Source organism: Empidonax traillii, unplaced genomic scaffold, assembly GCF_003031625.1.
Source record: "Empidonax traillii isolate 1590-97213 ecotype Southwest subspecies unplaced genomic scaffold, ASM303162v1 scaffold1037:size355049, whole genome shotgun sequence".
Classification (NCBI taxonomy): Eukaryota; Metazoa; Chordata; class Aves; order Passeriformes; family Tyrannidae; genus Empidonax; species Empidonax traillii.
In genome coordinates, this window is record NW_020956230.1 from 168624 (window position 1) to 189603 (window position 20980).

Genomic DNA, 20980 nt, shown 5'->3' on the forward strand with positions numbered 1-20980 from the left:
GCTGCCTCACCTGGGCCCTCCTTCAGGCTTGGGGTCAGGTTTGCACTGGCCCTGTCTCATCCCCGTTGCACAGACACAGCAGAGCAGCCCCGAGCTGGCTCTGCAGACAGCGAGTGCCAGAGTACCTGGTGTCGACATCAACCCCCCCCAGAAACGCACAGAACACTTCAAAGGTTTTATGAAGGAAATAACGAGCCTCTCCTCCTAAATTAAAATCCTTTTCTTCCCTCTTCCAACACAGCAGGACTTATGCTATCCCTGAGCCCGATAAATAAAAAGAGCTTTCATGTCCAAAAAAAGCCGTGTATTTATGCAGGTATCTCGAGCAACCCCTTAAAATATTCTTTTAATTAGCAGAAGTTTCCAAAGCCTGAAGTTACACCCCAACTTCCTTCGTGTAGGTGCACTGTTGCCAAATTTAAGGTAACACCACGCTGAATTTTTACGGTGCATCCCAGAGAACATGAGCCCTTGGCAGCCTCCAGGAGCTCCCAGCAGGACGTGATGCAAGCCATGGATTCCAGTGGTGAGAAAGACAGGGATGAGGAGAAAGCAGCCCCATATTGTAGCAATCTTCCCAGTCATTAATTGCATCCTGCTGGCACAGCCTTCTCCTGGTCTGGTCCTAAAACATGTCAAACACTTCCCTCCTCAGGAACACTTGTTAAAGAGGCTTTAACCTCTTCCCTCCTGAGCCCCAGAGGCTGCTGAGGAGCAGGGAAGGAGCTGGAAAGGAGGTCCAGGGGAGCAGCACTCAGAGGTCACCAGCCAGCGTGAACCCCGAGTGCCTGACTTCCTTCTCTTCCCAGAAAATGGGGAGGGCAGGGGGGCAGGGATGAACACTGGTGGGAATCCTCTCCTCCTCCCCAGCTTTGGGAGGATATGGGCCCGGCTGGGGGTCGTCCAAGATGAAAGAGCATTTGACATTTTCAGACCAAAGGGTCTTATTTTTATTTTATTTTTGAGGGCCACATGCGGTCAAACGCCTTTAATGGTGCTAGAAACAGATGGGCCACCGTTTTCTTTGCTCGTCCAGGGTGCCAGACATAAAAAATACCACTGAAAAAATGAGAAATAAAAGTTTTCCCTTTTTCCTTTCCCGTTTCTGCTCCTTTCTGGCTCCTGGAAACTGAGACTGGACAAGGAGGTGAATCATTCCACTTGGGTATGCTGGGGGTGATGAGACAGAGGGGAAAAAATTATATATATATATATATATATATATATATGTATTTAGTATGACGTCACATCTTCAGCCAAAACCTGACATGTGCTAATGGAGTTCTACCAAAATCCATAATACATCACATCCCTGTCAGCAGCACATTTGGGGGAAACAAGAACTGCTCAGAAGCTGGGCCCTGAAGGAGGTGTTAATCCATCTGAAGCCTCCCACAGCCTCACCTGAGAATCCAGACCCCCTTCCCTCGGGGTACTGCAGCTCCCAGGTCAAGGGTACCTCAGGCTGGGCTCGTTCTGCAGGAAACCCAGCCCACCTCAGGATGGGGAGAGACCCAGGGAGAAGAAATCCCGTCCCACAGCCCTGGACAAGCGTGGCAGGGGGGGAATGTCACTGTGGAAGATGTTGGGGGACATTGGGGTCCGTGCCAGCCCTACAAGCACCGGGGGCTGAGAGCCCTCCACTCTTCCCAGCTCTGCTGGGGTCCAGCCAAGCTGCAGAAAAGCCAAACTGACCTAAATTCTTGCCTAATCAGTGCAAGGACCTTTGCCTGCCCAGTGCGGAGCCCGCAGCCGCTCCGGGCCCCAATTCCACCTGGGATGCTCCGTCAGGCACAGCTCCAGCGCCCGCCTTTCCCTCTGCCCTTCCCTGGCAGGCAGAGCCTGTTTTTTCCCCCCGCAGCAGGAGCCCAGCAGCCCATTAGACAAGGCCTGATTGCTCCTCCTCACCTCCCCCGTGACACAATCGAGTGCGCATACAAGGCAGAACAAAACAGTGACAATTGGTGACAAATGGACTGCACAGCATCCCGTGGCCCCGTCGCCAGGGAGACCCTGGCCAAGCATGGGCGGCCGATTGGGGATGGCAGAGGGGACACAGGTGCTGGGAAGGCGGCCCCGACCCATCTGCGGGTGGAAGCAGAGCCGCCCTGGGCTCTCCCGACCCCGGCTGAGGGACCAAGGACTGCAACCCATCAGGCCCAGCCCAGGCTCTGCCTCTTCCCCCACCGCCGTCCCCCTTTAATAAGGGTAATTTTCCAGAAGTATTTTCCCAGGTCACAGCAGTGGTTTGACAACAAACAGAAAGGGAAGGGTTTAACCGTTGCCGTTACCGGCCCGGGGAGCATCCCCAGCTCAGTCCCAGGGCCAGAGAACACGGCCCTGAGCTGGACAGTGTTTCACAGCCCTGCTCTGCCAGGGAAGGAACCCAAGCCAACAGGGGCTCGCTCCCAAGCTCTGCTGGCAGGGCCAGGAGTCTCTTCCGGGAACATCTTGGAATGACTCAATGCCTTTTACTTTCAATGCAAGTGATGTCAATGCCCCGCCGCCGGCGTGGAAGCACTTCAGGCTCACGCAGGGCTGCCGACATTCTCCAGCGCTCACAGCACCAACAAAACTGGACCAGTGGTTTCTAAAACTCAGCCTTCCCTCCTCCACAGCAGCAGCAGCAGCAGCAAACGCTGCCCTGGCTCGGGCGGGTTTGAGTCTTCCCAAGGAATTAATTACCTGCAATGGACACCCCTTCACCTCACGGTTATGGCTCAGTGGGCATTCAGTCAAAGACTGGACTTGAAGATCTTGGAGGTTCTTTTCCAACCTTAGTAATTCTTAAAAAAAAAAAAACAGCCACAGAGCAGAGACAGTCCCTGGGAAACGCCTTTGCCTCAGACAAGCAGGACTGTACCTCTGCAAGGTGGTGCTCTCCAGCCCCCTGACTGCAGCGGCCCTCAGGAGAGGTGCAGCTCGAGCATCCTCACACAGCCTACGTGCCTTTGGGCTGTGCCTCCTCCCGGGGCCCCCCCTCTCCCCGTCCCTCTATGCGGTGCAGGTGGGCAAGAAAGAGTTAAGGCTGCAGCTGCCAGCCCCGGCGGTGCGGAGTTATGCTCAAACTGTTCCCACTGCTGCATGAAGTCAGCTGTCATTAGGGAACAAAGGCGCCCCGGAGCAGCTCAAGTTGTGTCACACTCGGGAGGCGCGGAGACTGCTCCCTGATTAGGATTTCTAAATCAGTCCCATCGAGGCCACAGAATAAAGCCGCGGAACAATGAGCGGGGGCACATTCACACAAGCAGCGGCCCCCGCCGCCCTCCCCACCCCCTCGCACGCTTCTCCTCCCGCCCCGGCCCCGCAGCACTTCACCTCCACCTCCCGCTGGGGGACCACAGCTCCTGCTGCCCCAGCCCTGCCTCCCCATCCCTCGCTTGGGACACTTTTTTAAGCCACCAAGGTGGGGGCATCTCCTCAGTGGGGGCCGCTCGGCCCAGGAGCCACCAGGTCTGTTCCCCGAGGTGCCCACCCTGGGGCAAGGCACAGAGGCTGATGGAGGAGGCAGTGCCAGGCCCTGCAGCTTCCTGGCACCTTTTCCGAGCAGCCAGCCTGGAGCAGCTTCCCCACGGCTGGGGAACCATCCCCACTGGCCTGCCCTCAGCGCTGACCGTGGTAGTGGTGGCCACACGGAGCATCACCCACCCCCTCATCCCTGTGCTTGCCCCACAGAGGTTTTCTCTTTCCTGCCAAGCAAGACTTTGTGCACACAGAAAGAGCTGGGAGGGAGCAGACCCTGCTGCTGAACTCATCTCAACAGACTCACTCCATGAGCACACAACTTCTCCCACTGAGGGCTGGAGGGAGATGTTGGTTTGGCTGGTGGGCTCTGTAAAAACTGCAGGAATTCCAGCACGAAATGATGCAGCACAAGTCAGAAAACCTTGAGGGAAACCACGACAGTCGTGAATTTGGGACATTAAAAAGCCATAGGCAAGAATTAAGTGGTAATTGATGCTGTTCTTGGCTCCAAATCTGCCTTTGCTCATGACATTGGCTTTGTCAATTAGGAGCTCTTTGCCTCAGTCCTTACCACGTGGAAAGAGGAGGTGACCCTATAAGTGGTTACTTCCCACAAATCCAAATCCTCACAATCAGGATTCCCACAAGGAACGACAAACACGATGGGACAGTTCTCCCATCACTCTTGGTTTCTCCAGAGCTGCAACTGGCTGAGGCACCTGGAGGTCTCCACCTGGGGGGGGTTGGGATCCAGGCTGTGTTCCTGGTCCCGTGGAGCCTCTAGGCCAGCCCAAATCCTACACCTGTGCCGTCAACCCAAACTCCCAAACGTCCTTGCTTGGAGAGCTCCCGTCTTCTCCACGCAAAGATCCATCCCTCCATCCCTGCACAGAGCCAGAACAACTGCACCTCTATCCCCTTTTGCCCTCCTTTGGATTTAGGAAGAGACAGGGGGATGGGAGACGAGAAAAGGGTCGGGAATCCACCACCCCAAGGGTTGGATCTCTGAACCTGCAGCGAAAGGGCGGCGGGCAGCGGGAGGGCGGCAGCCAGCAGGTGCAATGAATAAATATCCCGGCAGAAATCAATCTGGAGAGGGGGTGGGGGGGGAAGAGAAGGAATATAGATATCGGGCATCCCACCCCCCGCCTCCAGCCCCCCGGCAGGACACGCACGCAGACACACACACACTAATCCGGGGGATTTGGCCGTCATATGACATGCCCGGTCCGTCCGAGGGAGGGGATTTAAGGCACGCCTCTCCTTTCACGCCAGGAAAGGATTTTCATCTCTCAAGAGCACAATGAGGGGGGAAGGAAGGAGGAAAGAAAAAAAAAAAAAAAAAAAAGGGGGGGGAAAAAAAAAAAAAAAAAAAAGAAGAAAAAAAAGCCAATCAAGCCGGGATCAGCTGTGGGCTGGGCTGCTGCAGGTCTGCCTGTCCCAGAGGGGGGTGCGGGGAGACATATTGGGCCGTGTGGGAAACCCACAGTCTCAGCTTCTCACACATTGTTCTCCTGCCCGGCTCCCCCCAGCCCCCAGCCAAAGCCGTTAATGCCACAAAAGATACTTTGCCCATTGTGCCGGGGACAGCTGAGAGGATAGAGTTAGCCTTACACAGCTTTCCTGCCTCCCTCTCCCGCTGGAGAGGGGAAGAGGGGACAGAGCAATCAAAATGGAGAGTTTGATGCTCACCATACAAAAGAATTAAATCCACTTAGGCCCCTTTCTCGCTAATCTCGGACTGTGGGGGGTTAAATATGGTTACATTTTCATTAGGTACTAATAGCAAAAGGGCAGCTAATGGTAGCACAGCCCGCCGCATTGTCATGCAGATGGATCCCAAAAGGGCTCCCCGGCCCGGCTGCGGCGCGATGGCATCCCCGGAGTGGGAAATTGTGTCACTCGGCATTGTCGGCGCTGAATTCCCTCAATGGGAAAAGTCATGTTTCCTCCGCCGAAAGGAAACAAGTTAAAGCGCCCGGGGAGGGGTGGGTGGAGGTGGCGGGGAGGCACCTGGACCCTCCGGCAGAGCACGAACGCTCCGCCACGGGGCGATGCCCGGGGCGAGGGGCTGCTGCAAAAAGGACCGCCCGAAGCGATCAGCCCGTTGGATCGGGAATGCAGGCGGCTCCAGCCGCCAGCGCAGCTCCTGCTGCCCGGGTGCCGGGAGGATGCTCATCCCCCTTGGTTCGGCACTGGGGGTGCACGGGGCAGGTCCCTGCTCCAGGGACACCTCATAGTGAATTTGGACAATATATATTGTGCAGGGGATATTTTATAGGGTGAGAGCACTCTGGGCTATTTTTTCTTGGGGCGTTAGAAGAGAGACCCACAACCCACCCAGTCAGTGAGGTTCTGTCCTTTCCCCCGGAGCGACTGGCACGAAGGTAAAAACCCAGCGGCACAAGCCCTACAGACAGACCGAGGACAGACAAACCCCCCATCTGCACAACACTCAAGTGCAAACCTCCTGACAATCTCTGACACCACGTCTGTCTTGCCTGACTGCCAGAGCCCAGACCTGAGCCAGATTCCCTGCAAGCGTTGCTGAGTTTTGCAAGCTTCGAGTCCTGGGAGAGTCGCGTTTTCAGGCTTCTCTCGGTAACCCTCACACAAACCCAAGCCCTGACTCTGAAAGCTGAGCTCCCTGATGCTCTGGAGCCAGAGCTTTCAGGGAGAAAGCCAGAGCAGGGGAAGCCATGAGGGTTGGCTTCCTGCAGGACAGCACATCACACTTGGGTTCTCTGGTGTCCCACAGGCCTGAGCTGAACTGTGGCTGCACCGTTTCCTTCAGCAACAACTTGAATAGGACCTGCCCTTCTACCTTCATCCATCTACACACACCCTGCTGGAGCTGGGCGTGTTTCACGCCTCTGACATGGTGGCAAATCTTGTTGACGCTGCCCAGAAAGACTTAAAAGTTTCTTGGGAGCGAGAGGGGCAGATGGATGGATGGACAGCACGTCTCCAACCCCGCTTCCCTAGGAAAGCCTCCATGGAATAGCCTGTTGTGCAAGAGCCATGATAACATCTTGACAGCTTGCACCGATATTTCTCTGGGTTTGGGGAGAGCTGTTGGTGTTGCAATCCAGGCTCAGGGTTAAGGGCTGGAGTTCTGGAAAGCTCATCCCTGCGAGGAGTGTCAGGGAGAGGCGTCACGTCCTGCGGGCACCCAGGAGGGGCAGGAGCCTCCTCGGAGAGCGAGGCCGTGAGGCTGCCCTGGAGCTGCTCCAGCAGCTTACGCAGCTGATGATCTGTTCTGGCCCAAAATGTTTATTGTTTCCCAGCAAAGCTGTACCAGAGGCACAGCAACACCACAGAATACAACACTCGGAGGTTAACACGTGTTATTTCTCGCTCCTGTGCCTCAGGACTTTCCGGCACTAACAGTTAGTCGTGTTTGCTTCCTTCGACCCGATAAGAGGAAAAACAGGGGAGGGGGCAGACACTGAACCCCTCCCCCCCCAGCAGTGGGGACCACTTGCAAGGGGAAGCTGCTTTGGGAAACCCGGCCACGTCCAGAAATTACAACCGGTCTCGGCAATTAGGAGAAGTAAAACATTAAAAAGCGCGAGGCGAAGTGCATTTGCATGCTAAAAGCTCCCTTCGTGGGGCTGGGAGGCCGTGTCCAACAACAAAGCAGAAAACTTCCCTCTCCAAAACTACGTAAACCCTGCTGTCACCCCCCCCTCCTGGTTTGTGGGGTGCAGGGGCGACAGTGGGTGCAGCCACAGCCCCCTGCACCACACACCTTGGGCTGGGACACGGGTGGGGGCTGAGCTTGCTGGACAAGCAAGGCTGGAAGGGTTAATAATCCATGCTCAGTCACCCCCATCCAGCACAGCCCCCGGGGCTTCCCGGGGAGGGGGGCACTGGGAGGTTTCCAGGCAGGGCGGATTTGCTGGGAAGTGGTTTTCCCGCAACCCCAGCCTGGTTCCGCAGAGCGCTGCAAAAACAGGTTCGTGCTGAATTCAGAGGCTGCAGGTGGGCAAGTTACCTGAAGGCCATGGGGAGGAAACTCCTACATCCGCTCCCAGAGCACGAGCCTGCAGCCAGCCAAGGAGGGAGGGAGCAGGGGAGCCTCCTCCAGGGTAGGGTTTCACCTGCAAACACAGCTCCCTGCTCCAAACATGAGCTGACAGGAGGCTCTGAGCCAAAGCCCTGGGAGAGGCAAACTGAAAATCCCAGCTAGAGCTTTCTGAACCTCTAATGAGGAGCGGGGAGAGAGCAGGGCTCTCCCTGGGGACAGCCTGCAGAGAGCAGGAGTGTGTCCCACCACCATTTCCCCATCCCCATCTCATCCATCAGCACACCACGGGTCTCTGATCCTGTAATCCTGCCCTGTGCTCCTCCTCCTCTCCATTCCTTTCCCCCACGGGTTTAAAGTGGGATCCCAACCAGTCTCAACAGCACTGCAGGGATGAGGCACCACCTTGCTGGTAGAGCCTTTTCTTGCACAGGGCTTGAGTCCATGACCAGAATTCATGGGGTTAAAACAGCCCCTCAGAGACCTCCCACAGCACCCGGAGCTCTGGGAATGCCTGGAGAAGTAACTGGTTGGTGGGGCACCTGAGAGCAAACGGGGGTAGGAAAATAAGGGGCACATCCAAGACTTGTTCCATACAAATCCTGCACAATTTCTGTTTAGGTCAGAGGGGAAGACTTGCAGATGATGGGTTGGGGGAGGAACAGAGCTCTTTGTACTTGAGAAGGTACAGGACAGTGACCCTGGACATCCAGCCTCCTGGTTCTTGGCTACTGCAGAGCAGCAGTCAGGATGAAATGCATGAAATCACCTGACAGCCCATTTCCCAAAGGTATCAAATCTCAGATTTCATGGCAGAAATGGCAAAGGATTAGTCTTTAAGTCAACAATGCTACCAGCCTTCACTCCAGGACACCACAGCAGTGGGGTGATACCTCCTCGCTCACACCTCTCCCTCCCAAGACCAGTTTGGAAGACAGAAAACACCCCTACAAGCTGGTGCTGAAACGGGCAGGAATGGCAAAGCAACATATAACTCCATACCAACACATATTTTTATCAAGCAAAGGCATTTCTGGTTTCAGTGCCAAAGAAGGGCTTTCCTCGAGGAAAGCTCATTAGGAGTCCTCACCAGCTCAATACCTTTCCCCTCAATAATAATAATAATAACTAATAACTAATAAATAATAATAATAATAATAATAATAATAATAATAATAAAACAAGCAGGGCATGTTCTTTTGAAGGTTGTTTCCTTTCATCCCTTCTCCACCCCCTGCTGATCTCCTCTTTGGGGCTGGCTGTTTCCTCCGGCTGAGGGAGCAGGCTGGCAGCCAGCAGCTCCTGCCAGGGCCCCCGGACACATCCCAGCCCTCCTGCCTCAGCCCAGCCCTGCTCCATCACCTTGGGGACAGATCTGGAGCCCCTGCCAGGCGACAGGGCCTGGGAAGTGCAGCCCACCCCAATCAGAGCTCCCATCCCCAGCACAGCAATGGGCAGAGGCGCTGCTGGGACCTGGGAAAGGCTGGGTGGGGAGGGAGGTTTCTGCCCAGGGAGCACAAAGGAGAAGGGCTGGAGGAGATTTGGGGTTTTTTTCCTTTGATTTTTTTTTTTTTTTCAGGCAGTAGTTCCTAGTTCCCTACAGGACACACAGCTCCCCATCACAACCTTGACCCTCGTGGGTGAGAAGTGGACTGGGCTGGATGCTGAACGTGGTCACTGCTGAGGTCTCTGCCAGTACAAAGGCACAGACAGTCTTTGCCAGCTTGTTGGGCTCAGTTTTTGCCCAGCTAGGCTTATCTGGCAGCAGATCACATATGGAGCCACATCTTAGAGCTGGGCACCAAGGGAAGGTGATGGAGGTGGATTCACCAGAGAGGGGATTTGGTCTGCAAAGCCTCTTCCACCCCATCTCCCCAGTTAACCCTGCCAGGGGTTGTGCCTCAACCCACTTCACTTTCAGCCCTCCCCAGCCCCAGGAATGGGAGGCCATCAGGGCTGAGGAGTGATTTAACACTTTATCCGTGTAAGAGTTCATCACATAAACGTCCCAGCACCAGCCCGGAGAGGGCATCCTTCATTGAGATCACAGCAACCCCAGCAAGGCTCAGCCAGGCTGGGCATCCCAAAGGAGGCTCTGGAAAACGCACAGGGTCTGATTGTGTTCTGCTCAGCCTCCCCTACAGGAGGGGGCAAAGCTCCTGCTCCAAACTCATCACGTTCCCCGTGGGTTTTACTGCTTTGAGTGACAGGGCAAGGCAGAAAGCAGCTCAGAGCCAGGGCAAGAGGGAACGACAATCCCTGCCCACAGAGCGCTTATAAACCCAAGAGGCAAGATGTAACACGAGGAGGGAACAGGCTGGAGGCCAGAGGGGATGCCAGAAAAATGGCAGGGTTTAGAACCTCTTTGCTGTGGGCACAAAGCACCGCCCATCCCTGCCCTGATCAGAGCAAATCCTCCCCAGAGCAAACCCGAGCAGCAAAACCCGTCCATGGTGAAAACGAGGTGGGGAAAAAGGGTGGCTGAGCCCTGGGCACCCCATGGGGCTGGAGGCAAAGGACTGTGTCTGGCCAGAGGGTTCAGTGGCACAGCCAGAAGTGGACTCCTGGTCTCTCCAAGCTTTGATGAAAAGACCCCTCCTCTCCTCTCCCACTGCTGCCTGCAGAGGAAGGTAAAATCCTCCTTACACCAGCCAGGCTCAAATAAATCCAATTGCTCCCCACAGCACGAGTCTGTCACCTCTCCTTCCTCTTCATCCCACCTTCCTCACTTCACTCAAATCCATGATGGCAAAGAAGGGATTTCTTTCCATCCCTCCCTCCAAGAAGGAAAGAGAGGAAGGGTTGGGGGTAGGGGGGGAAGAGGCATCTTATTTCAAATAAACAAACAAAATTTATTGCCGGACACATCCCCGAGCCCTTGGCCCAGGCTGGCAAACTGCAGCTCCCATGTAATAAGCACATAAATAAAGTTTACAGCTAAACTGGCCTGACCCAGTATTGCCCCGAGGTGCAGGAGCAGTATCTTGTCATTAGTATGCAGAACACATCCCCTTAATGTCTGCTCATTTGTTCTCAGCCCACTCGGCTCTATAAATCTCCACAAAAGGGCAAGGCAGGGCTGTGGGGGAGCCGGGGGAGCGGGGCCAGGGGGATGGGAATCGCCTACTGTCCCTCTTCCAGCCGGAGCAGGAATTTCACTGCCCTTCCTTCCAGCAGAGCCCACGAGAGCAGCGGGACGGGCAGATGGGAAGTGCCCGCACTTGCCTGCCCCGGGGGAAGGGAATAAACTGGTGCTTGAGTGTCAGCACAGGGCAGGACACCCCTGGCTGCTCCCAGCTGGGGCACAGACTCAGCTGAGATGGACACAAACACAGCTTGGAAGGGGAAAAGGAATTCAACAATATTTCCCCCACGCACACCCCTCGAAGCAGCCCACCCACGTCACATTCCTAACCCTTATTCCTGGTGTTCAGGATCTTCTGCTGTCACAGCAAAGCTGTCACACCAGAGGTGTCAGGCTGATCCAGGAGATCACAGAATCATGGAATGGTTTGGGTTGGGAGGGACCCTAAAGAACATCTCATTCCAACCCCATCTCTGTCCAGGTTCTGCCAGCCTGAGCGACTGCAGGTGAATTATTGCAGGCATGGAAAAAGGCAAAGCCAAACAAGTTCCCTGGTGCTTTTCTGCATACCCAGATGGACACCTAGAAACACCAGAAATCACCACTTTCCTCGTTTGCAACAAGAGAGTCAAAGCCATGTGCTCTTTCAGATTCCAAATGCTTTAGCTTTCCCTTCTCTCAAATAATGATGTTTGCAGACACACACTAACTTCACACGTTTTGGAATTCTCTCAACACTTGAAAACACAGGGGATGTGGTGCTCCAGCAGCCCACAGGCACCTCAGCCTCCAAAACGAGAGAGAAATAAGACACATCTTGAGCAGGAGATTTAAGGGCAGAGACTAAAACTGAAGACTGAGATCTGAAGTGCAACTCGGAGCTATAGATGATTTGCAGATTTGAGCCCAGGTGTTGTAACCCCGCTCCCTGCTTGCCCTGCACAGACAGGGTGCCCGGAAATTTCCCTTTTAATCAGCTGAATCAGCAAATCCCAGCAGTTCCCACAGCCCTTGCTGCAGATTGGCAAGCGAGGAGCAAACACTGCCACGTGCTGTCGGGACCAGGGCGGAGGGGCGAAGCCTGAGAACATTTCTGATGTCAGGAGCAATCAGGAGGTGCTGGAAGGTTCCAGGGAGACAAAACCGTGATGAAACCACCAGATATTTCACGCCACAGCCTGGGAGCCCAGAGGTGTCACCCACGTTCCTGCACACGAGCGAGGTTCTATTTAAACACAGCCAGAGCCAGCGGATCTGCGCTGGTGGAAAAGCAAGTGACCTCCCTCACCCCAGGTGGGAAACCAGCACATCCGGCCTCTGATGCATCTCTCAGACTCTCCAGCTCGCTGGGTGATAACTGACATGCCATAAATCTGGTTTTTAGCTCGCCTAATTACCAGTGTTGTGCTCATGAGTAACACGAGAGCGTTTAAGGTGGGGCACATTTTCCATTACAGAGCCCCGGTTGCACGAATTCCATGAGAAGTGTTTTCTGCTGGATGCAGCCGTGACAGAGCAGAGCCACGCTCCAGACAGAGCTCCCTAACCCCAGAACACCCCTCCAAACCAGAGGAGCCTTCCCCCTTCAGCAGAGGGGCTCCTTCTGCAGGAGAACACCCCGAGTCACCCCCGCCAGCGCCGCGGAAGTTGACCTTGGATAAATTCCATGCCTCTCCAAGCTTGCCCTTTCTACAACTCTGTGGCACTTGCATCAACGGCATTGGCAACACCAGATGGATTGGAGGGTACTATGCCTAAAAAAATAAGGAAGGAAATAATGCAATCCAGGCAAAATACTTTGGAATAATTAAGTTCGAGGAACGGCACAACCCAGTTCCCAGCTGGAAATGGCTCTGGAAACACGGTTCCATTCCATGGAGCAGAGAGCTGGGGGCTTTGCTACAGGCAAAAACAGAGCCCCAACAGGGGGAAGGTGTTGAGGAGTGAGGGCAGTGCAGTTTCTGGGATCACCTCTCTCCCCCTGTGACCAGAGCTGGCTCAGCTCACACGACCTGTTGTGTTTCCAGCAGGGCAGAACCCCCAGGAACAAACCCGGTTCCACCTCAGAGGCTGCTTTCCCAAAACCCCCTTCTGCAGGTGGGTTTGGTGGCACCTGCACCGAGGCTCAGTCCAGGGAAGCTTTTCCTCAACCACCAGCTAGAGGAGCAGAGGCCACGTGAGGCCCCAAAATGTCCCTGTAGGATTCAGCACGGCAGAACAACGGGAAAGCCCCCCAGCCCCTGTCCCACACCTGCAAGCCCAGGCCAGCTCATGGAACATCCTGAGCTGGAAGGGACCCACAAGGAACACCGAGTCCAACTCCTGGCCCTGCACAGGGCGACCCCAAAAAGCTCCTGGATCCAACACATGGTAAGGGGGAAGAAAACACCAACAGAGCAGCCCTGGCCACACAGAAGGGCAGCAGCAGCCTGGGAGCAGCTGTGACCCAGGCAGGGCAGAGCACAGGGCTGAGCTGCTGTCCCAGAGCAGCTCAGATAGCTCAGCCACTCCCAATGCAAAAGGAAAAAGAAATAAACCAGTCCAGCATACCAAAAACATCATTTTCAACCCAGGGTGGAAACATTTTGGAGCTCCTGGGAGCTGCACAGGTAGGGACACTGGTTTAGCCATCACATTTGAGCCCTTCACCTCCAGGACAGCCCAGTGCAGCCACAACCATGCAGGTTTAGGCTGGGCTGCCCAAAACTCTGCCCTGCAAAGAGGGACCCAATGCTTTGCTACCCACACACTCTGATCCAAACTCCTCCTGCCTTCCAGCTGGCAGCTTTTGGTCGGGAAAAGACAGAGGATGGAGCGGGAAAAGAAAAACCAACCAAGAATAAATCCCTGCAGATTCTCATCTTCCTCCTCTCGTCTCCTCAAGTCATTGTTTTGCAGTACAAGTATTTCAGCTCTCACTGTGCCCGGGAACAGGATTAGACAGGTCACTGTGGGATCAGATTACAGACTTTTACCTTTTTAACTTCTCTTCTCAGCACGTAGGCTGTGAGCTGACACCGGCGAGGGAGCACTCAGGGGACAGCCACGGGTGGGTGGAGGTGGCAGCAGAACGTCAGTGATTCACAGGCATTTGCCAAGTCATTGGGAGTTCTCACGAGCCCAGGACCTGGAACAAAGAAACAGGTGGGTTAAAATTCAGGGAAGGGGGGGGCCAGAAAAGAAGAGTTTTACCCAACCTGTGCAGGCAACAGAGTAAAAAACAAAATGACTGGAAGTGCCCTGCTAGAATTTTGTCCTGAAGGGCTTCATCTTCCTTGCAATTCAGAATCACATTTTCCCCCCTCCCACAGCTGCCTGCAGGGCTCCAGCAGGGCCAGAAAGCCCCTGGTACCCTGAGCACATGGACTCTGAGGGTGCAGAGTGCTGGTATTTGGAAAGGTCTGGGACCTTACTGGGCACTTTTGTGGCCAGGGACTCCAAACCATTAATCAGCCCTGTGGTTTCAGTGCTACAAATTTTATTTTAACATGGTTTTCCTCCAGCCAGGGAGAACATCTGTCCTGTCTCAGCCTCTCCTCTGATTTCTTCCAGTATCAGCATCCTGCAGTGACTCCACTGAGCCCAAAAAACAGGGATGAACACAAAGACAGTCCCAAGCTGGACTGAGAGACATCAAGAAACGGAGAAGATGAGAAGCCCATTCCTCAGGACAATCATTCTGCTAAAAGCATGTGTTGGACTTGTCATATCTGGGTATAATTTCGAGCTGTTAATGCTCATTATGATCTTTTGGGACAGCCCAGGACAGCCTGTGCTCCCAGTGCTGCCTGTCCCCACTCCACCTGCACAGGAGCATCCCACAAACCAGTTAATTCAGGCTGGAAGTGTCTTAAGTATCATTACCCAAAGCACCTATTTAGGCTGAGCCTTTTGGGTCCCTTCCAGCTCAGGATATTCTCTGCTTTTCCCTGCAGTCAGCACTGCTCCTGCTGCATCTTGAACTCTTCATGGGAACAATATTCAAGTGTGAGCAGAACAACACTACTAAATTTATGATAATTGGCCTCAAAACACAAGGAGCAAAAAGAGATGAGATTCCTTGCCCTGTTTTATACAAGACAGCCAGGGCAGGGCACACCACAAACTGCTGCTCCTTGGCAGAGCAGTGCCCTAATCAATGAACCATTCTTCCTCTCTTAACGCCTCGAGTGACAGGGCAAAAATAATTAATTACCAAATAAATTATTTAACCAGCTTGGCCTTTTTTTTTTTTTTTCTTGTTCACCAATCACCTTTACATTTATTAACCTGGTTGCTCCAAGCACTGGGACACCCCGGTGTTGGCAGGACAGTCCTTTCTACCACGGCAGTGCCTGAAGTCACTGACACTGTTAAAGGACATGTGGGCCATCAGCTGGACCTCAAAGGCAAACCTCCCCTCACCCTACACCTGTATCCTGCCAGTGAGCCCTGCAGAGCTGGTGGTGGAGCACCAAGGAGTCTCCAACCAGTCACAGGCTCAGGGGATGTGTGGTGTGAAACAACGTCCATGAAATGCCCACGACTTGTGAGTTCAAACCACCAGAACAGTTCTAGAAGACGACCAAGAACTTCCTCTAGGCAATCAAAAGCAGAATTAAATGCTCCTGTTTTCCACTCAGGGTGCTGCTCCCAAGTACCACGAGAGCAAACTGATGAGAGCTGCACACCAAACAAACAGTCACTGAGCCTGACCCCCCAAGGAGGGGACCTGGAGGCAAAGCCCTCACTCCTTCAGCACCTTTCCTACAGGATGCACAGCACCCACAGCGAGGCTGTGATGGTTTCATCACACACTCAAACAGGAGAAGCCTTAACTCTCAATTTCCAGGGCTGAGCAGCCATTTCACATGGTGTGGTTATTTTATGAGTCCTTCCTACGAGGCACAGCCACCACAAGTCAACCACAGGCCTTCCCTCCTTCCCACCCCTCCAGTGACACCCACAGACTGGCAGAACCAAGAGAAACCCAGAGTTCTGGGGGAGGACCAGTGTCAGCCCTGCTGAACCTCCAAAACAGGGCATCACAGCCAATCTGCTGCTTGGGACACCCTGGGGACAAGCCAGCCCCAGCACCACTGCAGACAGTTCAGCACATCCCAGAGCAGCCCAGAACACCCTGGTTAATGAAGTTCCCCAGGTAAAGATTAACGCAATCCTTCTCACAGGCTTCTTGCTGGTAATTACAACTCCATCACCTCGGAGTTAATTACACACAGCTAAAGATGTTATTAGGTGTAGATGGAAAAAAAACATTGTACTGGAAACAATTCCCTCCTGCCCTTAGCTGCCTGATAGCTAAAGATTCCCAGAGAAGAGGAAAGGTGGGAATTCTCAACTGGTGTGTTGTTGTGAAAGAGGGAGCTGGGATCAAACACGTCTCACAGAGGAAGTTCCACCTGAGCCAGGAGACCTTTGAGGCTCTGCTGGTGGCATTTCTGCTCCCACCATGACATGACAGGGCTCAGGGAGAGTAACAGGGACGAGCTGAGGGCACTGGGAAGTAAATCCAGCCTGTCAGCCCTTCGGAGAGGAGACGAGTCAGATATTTTCAGCATAATTTCCTCTAGACCTTCCAAAGTTGGGCACTGGGGTGTCCCAAATGGCCACCTGAAGGCAGGCAGTGGCTAAAGCTCATGTTCTCTTAGTGGTATGAGGGAAGGGGAATAGGAACATGGAGATATTAAACAGTGACAAGTCTTGGCCTCTATCAAATTGAATTTCACAGAACCATTTCAGATGGAAAAGACCTCCAAGACCATCGAGCCCACCCTGTGCCCCATCCCCACCTTGTCCCCCAGTGCCATGGCCAGAGCATCATTCCCCCCAGTTGCTGCTCTGTTATTTTAGGCAGATAATTTTGGAGCAGAAACCATAAGAAGCAGAAGGAGCTCAGTCAGGCTGCAGCCAGTAATAAATGCCAGAGGGATGCACACACCATCCTCCCTGGGATGATGTAGGAGACAGGCCAGGGCAAACCCCAGCAAATGCATTTCCGAGCTCAGAGCCCCAGGGCTGGAACAGGTACCAACAGAGAGGGAGGGGGAAAAAAAATATCACAATTATAAAAAGCAACTGTCAGAGAAAACACTTGGAAACGAGCAGGAGAAAAGTGACAGTGCAGTTAAACAGAGGTGCTGACAGGAGCTGGGGAGGGGAAGGGCTGTGTGTGTAACCAGCCTGTTCCTGGAGAACAGCAGCCTGGATAACGGTCCATCCCATGGTATGGGGGTGATGTGGCCCCAGGATGGACCCCCAGCCTCCCAGGATGGGGTGGCTCCCACGGTGAGTCCCTGTGCGTGGATCAGCTGGATCAGCAATGACAGCAGGGCTTTCAGAAAGCTGCTTGCTCTCATTAAAGACTCCAAGGGATGGAGAATTTACTCCCTCCTTCCTCACAGACTGGCCCAGCATTTAATTAAAACTCCAAATTAAAAAAGCCCACACTTTCTTTTCCAGTGGGAAAGCTGTTTCCAGCCCTGGGTGTCTCCAGGAGTGTTCGTGCCTCAAACACCTTCTTGGAAAGATGCATCACCCCATCCCTTGCCATCACCCCGCTCAGGTGCTGCTTCTGGACTGAGTCAATCCTTAAAATATCTGCCATCAATATGTCAGGTATGTAAATTAGCGTTTAAGCCCTGATATCTTTTGGCCAAGCGAAGACAACCTCCAGCTGCACAGCCAGGGCAAGGCTGCCAAGGAGGAGCCTCCCCCAGGCTGGGGCTCATGGCTGGTCCCTGCTGCAGGAAAATTCACCTTGTTCCACTGATTCCCACAGAGAATCAGAGCTGTTCCCTATGTGTAATCCCAGCTGCCTTTCCCCCTGGCCCTGAAGGATGGCAGGGTCTGTCCATCACCGTCACTGAAGCAGTGGCCAGGAATCCCCCCCACCATCACCTCTCCAGCCAGGGCACAGCTCCCACACCAGCTCAGGGGCATGTCTACCCTTGAGAACCCACCTTCCCACCCTCCCCAGGCTGGAGGAATGTGGCTCAGGCAGTCCTGGGTGCAGATGGAAACCTCTGGCTTGGCCATCGAATGCAGAAGCGAAACCATTTTCAAGCCACTTGCTGACCCTCCCCACCCGTTCTGCACCACGGGAGGCCAATCGTTATTTACCCAGCGTTATATTAAATAAAGAGACCAAAAAAAAAAAAAAGAGAGAAAGGTTTTAAGGCAAGCAGAACTCCTTATCATTTCCTTCAATCTAGGGCTGGGTTTTGGAGAGTCATTCGCCTACAGGTGACTGACAGCAGGGGTTTGTGATGAAACGCGGTTTGCAAAAACATCTTGCCTAAAAATGGCTCCGCCAGAGCCAACAAATTCCACCAGCTGATCCAGAGTTGCCACCCAAACCCATTGCTCGTGGATGCAGAGGGGCAGGAGCAGCACTGCTGTGGGGTGGGGCGGGGGGAAAGCTGATTTAACTGATATTCTCCACCACCGTGGATTTTAACACGTTGGAGAGGCAGGAACGTCGCCAGGAACGGCGAGGCACAAGCAAGCCCTGGTCCATCCCTGCATGCCCAGGCCAGGAGCCCTGGTGGCACTGGGCACGCTGCTCTGTGCCAGGGGCTGCCTGCAGGGAGCAAACAGCCGGGACAGGCAAGACCAGGCACGTTGTTTCCTCTCCGGGAGATCTTTGGATGCCGCCGAGCACCTCTCGGGAAAAATCTCCGTCCCGAGTGCCCAAGAGACAACAGCGAGGCAGATGCACACAGGGGTTTGCTCCTTTCCCAAGGGGACAAGCAACACCAAGCACGTTTTGCAAGGTGCTGGCAGGAGGGAGGCAATATCCCCATTCCCAGTATTCCCCAGGGATCCTGGAAACCACCAGCAGCAAAGCGAAAATCAGGAGTCTCTGCACTCCAGTGCACTGCTAAAGTCTAGCACAGCATCCTGTTTTTAAGGCAGGAGCCCAAGAACGTTTCAAAGCTCAGATGAGCCTCAGAAAGCACCACACACAGACACCCTGTGAAGTTAATGGCCCAATCAGCACACTTAGAATAAAGTTTAAAATGATTATTTGAGAATTCCTAACCAACTGCAGGTCAGCTGAACACCTTCTCTAGCCCAACTGAGCAGCACAGAAGTTCAGTCTCACTACACCCACCATCTACCAGGTCTGATATCACAGAATCCCAGACTGGTTTGGATTGGAAGGGACCTTAAAACTCATCCTGTTCCACTCCCCCTGCCACGGGCAGGGACACCTTCCACTAGACCAGGCTGCTCAATGCCCCATCCAACCTGGCCTTGAAAAGCCCCTTTTAAAAAGGTGGCTTTAAAAGCCCATTTTTAAAGGGGTTTTGCTCTTTAAAAAGCCCCCTGAACATTCAGAAATAAATCATCAAAAATGATGATACAAGCAGAGGAATAAATGCCATCCCTTCACTACAGTGTCCCAGGGACTGCCAGCTCCCTGGGGAGGAACATCTCACCAGGCAGGGGAGTCACCCCCTCCAGCCACTCTGCCTCCCCTGGGAGTCAAAGGAGAGGGCTGGGATCCTACATCCATCCTAAAAGAAAGGTCCAGGGCTGGTGAGTTGACTTAATCCAGTCGGATCAGCTTCTTCATTCCTAAATGACTAAATCAGTTGTGACAGGTTTGGCCCGAGCTACATTCAAGCAGCCTCACGCAGAAGAGTTTCCAGATGCTGCTGGATTAACCCCGGTGATACACTCAGTCAATCCAAGGGCCACCCATCCTGGCTCCAGAGCCCTGGGGCACTTTGCATCAGCCCAAGCCAGGTCCACCCTGCCCACACCCCACCTCGGGGATGCTGTGCCCGGTCCCTGGGAGATCTCAGGCACAGATCTGCAACGGGCTTTGGAACTGACACAGCTAAAAAAAAAAAAAATTAATTATATAAAATAAATAAATAAAAAAAAAAACCTGCGCAAGGTGGAGATTTCCAAAAGCACATAATTAAAGCAGCTCGGGTGTTCCCTGCACCTCGGGCTAGTGTGGCAGGGAACAGCCCACAAAGAGGCAACAGCCCGGTGCTCCTCAGAGGCTTTTACCTAAATGTTGCCAGGGTGATGTGTACATAGGGCTGTCCCTGCCCTGAACCGCAGTCACCGCCCCGACAGCAGCACCGGGCTGGGAGCCCTGAGCAGGGAACTGCCGGGGGAGCACAACGAGCTGGGCTCGGGGGTGCAGCCCGAGGGGTCCCGGGGGTTTTGGGGGAGCCCGGAGCACCCCACAGGGATGAGGGTCCAGCAGCACAACTCAGGAGCTGTATCTTCCCAACACAAAACCAGACCAAGACCCTCGAGGGATTCACATCAGCGAGAAACACAGGAAACACCAGAAGACATTTCTAGACCAAACACAGCCCAAAACATCTCCTGATAACGAACCTCTGAGCTGTCCCACCACCCAGCCAGGGCAGACCCTTCTCAAAATCACCTCTGACGTGTTTTGCTCATGATCCTGGCTGCAGGGAGCTGATTGAGGGACCCAGAAAGGGCAGCCCCAGCACTGCAGGATTTTCTATTTTCTGAAGCAGTTTTGCTGAAACTGGCAATTTAATTAGCAGGGAAAAAAAAAATTCTTCTGTATAATTTAGGAAGAAACATTATTTCCAAGTTAATGAGAGAAATATTTTAATTACGGTGTTTAACAAGTTCTGACTTTGCCAAGATGTTCTCTTGGGAAGGCTGCACATATTTTCCCTGAACTTCAAGCAGCCAGAGTGGGAAGGGGAGAAAGCAGAGGAGGAAAACCTCAGAAAGGAGGACAAAGCAGCAGGGAAAGGATTTTGTAAAAGCAACAGCAAACTTGTCAAAGCCCTGGTTCAGCCATCAGCTGGTGTAAAATGAAGAAACATCAAGGAACAGCATTTCAGTGCCTCTCTACTAGTACAGGCTAAGGACTTAGGTTTAGGTGGGATGGTGGGAAGGAATTCCTCCCTGGGAGGGTGGGGAGGCCCTGGCACAGGCTGCCCAGAGAATCTGGGGCTGTCCCATCCCTGGAAGTGCCCCAGGCAACTTGGAGCAACCTGGGCTAGTGGAAGGTGGTGGAAGGGGATGAGCTTTAAGGTCCCTTCCAACCCAAACCCTTCCACCATTCTAAGATCCCAGACCCAGCGGGTGGCACGTGGGTGCCACGTTAACTGCTCTGCCCTTGGCAGCACCCAGGGCAGGAGGTCCCTCCCTTTGCAGGCAGCTCAGGGGGGTGATATTTGTTTTCTCTGCACGGCTCAACAGCAACACAAATTTCCTCCTGCAGGCTGCAGGCAGCACGGAGGTGGCTCCTGTCAGCTCGGGTTTCTTTCCCGGTGAAATCCCTCCAGGTCTCTCTTCCTCCAGGGAACACTTTGGACTCGTTCAGGATCCAAAAGTCCCCACTGCCACCAGGCAACACCATATAAACAGCATCAGCTCCAGCCTGATTCGCA

At 53.7% G+C, this 20980-nt stretch overlaps 1 long non-coding RNA gene across 1 annotated transcript; it reads right to left on the reverse strand.

The window, feature by feature from the left end:
• Window positions 1-206: 206 nt before the first annotated feature.
• On the reverse strand, window positions 207-20572 carry LOC114068312. Its single transcript, XR_003573557.1, has 3 exons — window positions 20457-20572; window positions 7217-7222; window positions 207-217 (listed from the first exon to the last, which is right to left on the reverse strand). It is a non-coding gene; the product is annotated as an uncharacterized LOC114068312 (long non-coding RNA).
• Between the last annotated feature and the right edge of the window lie 408 nt (window positions 20573-20980).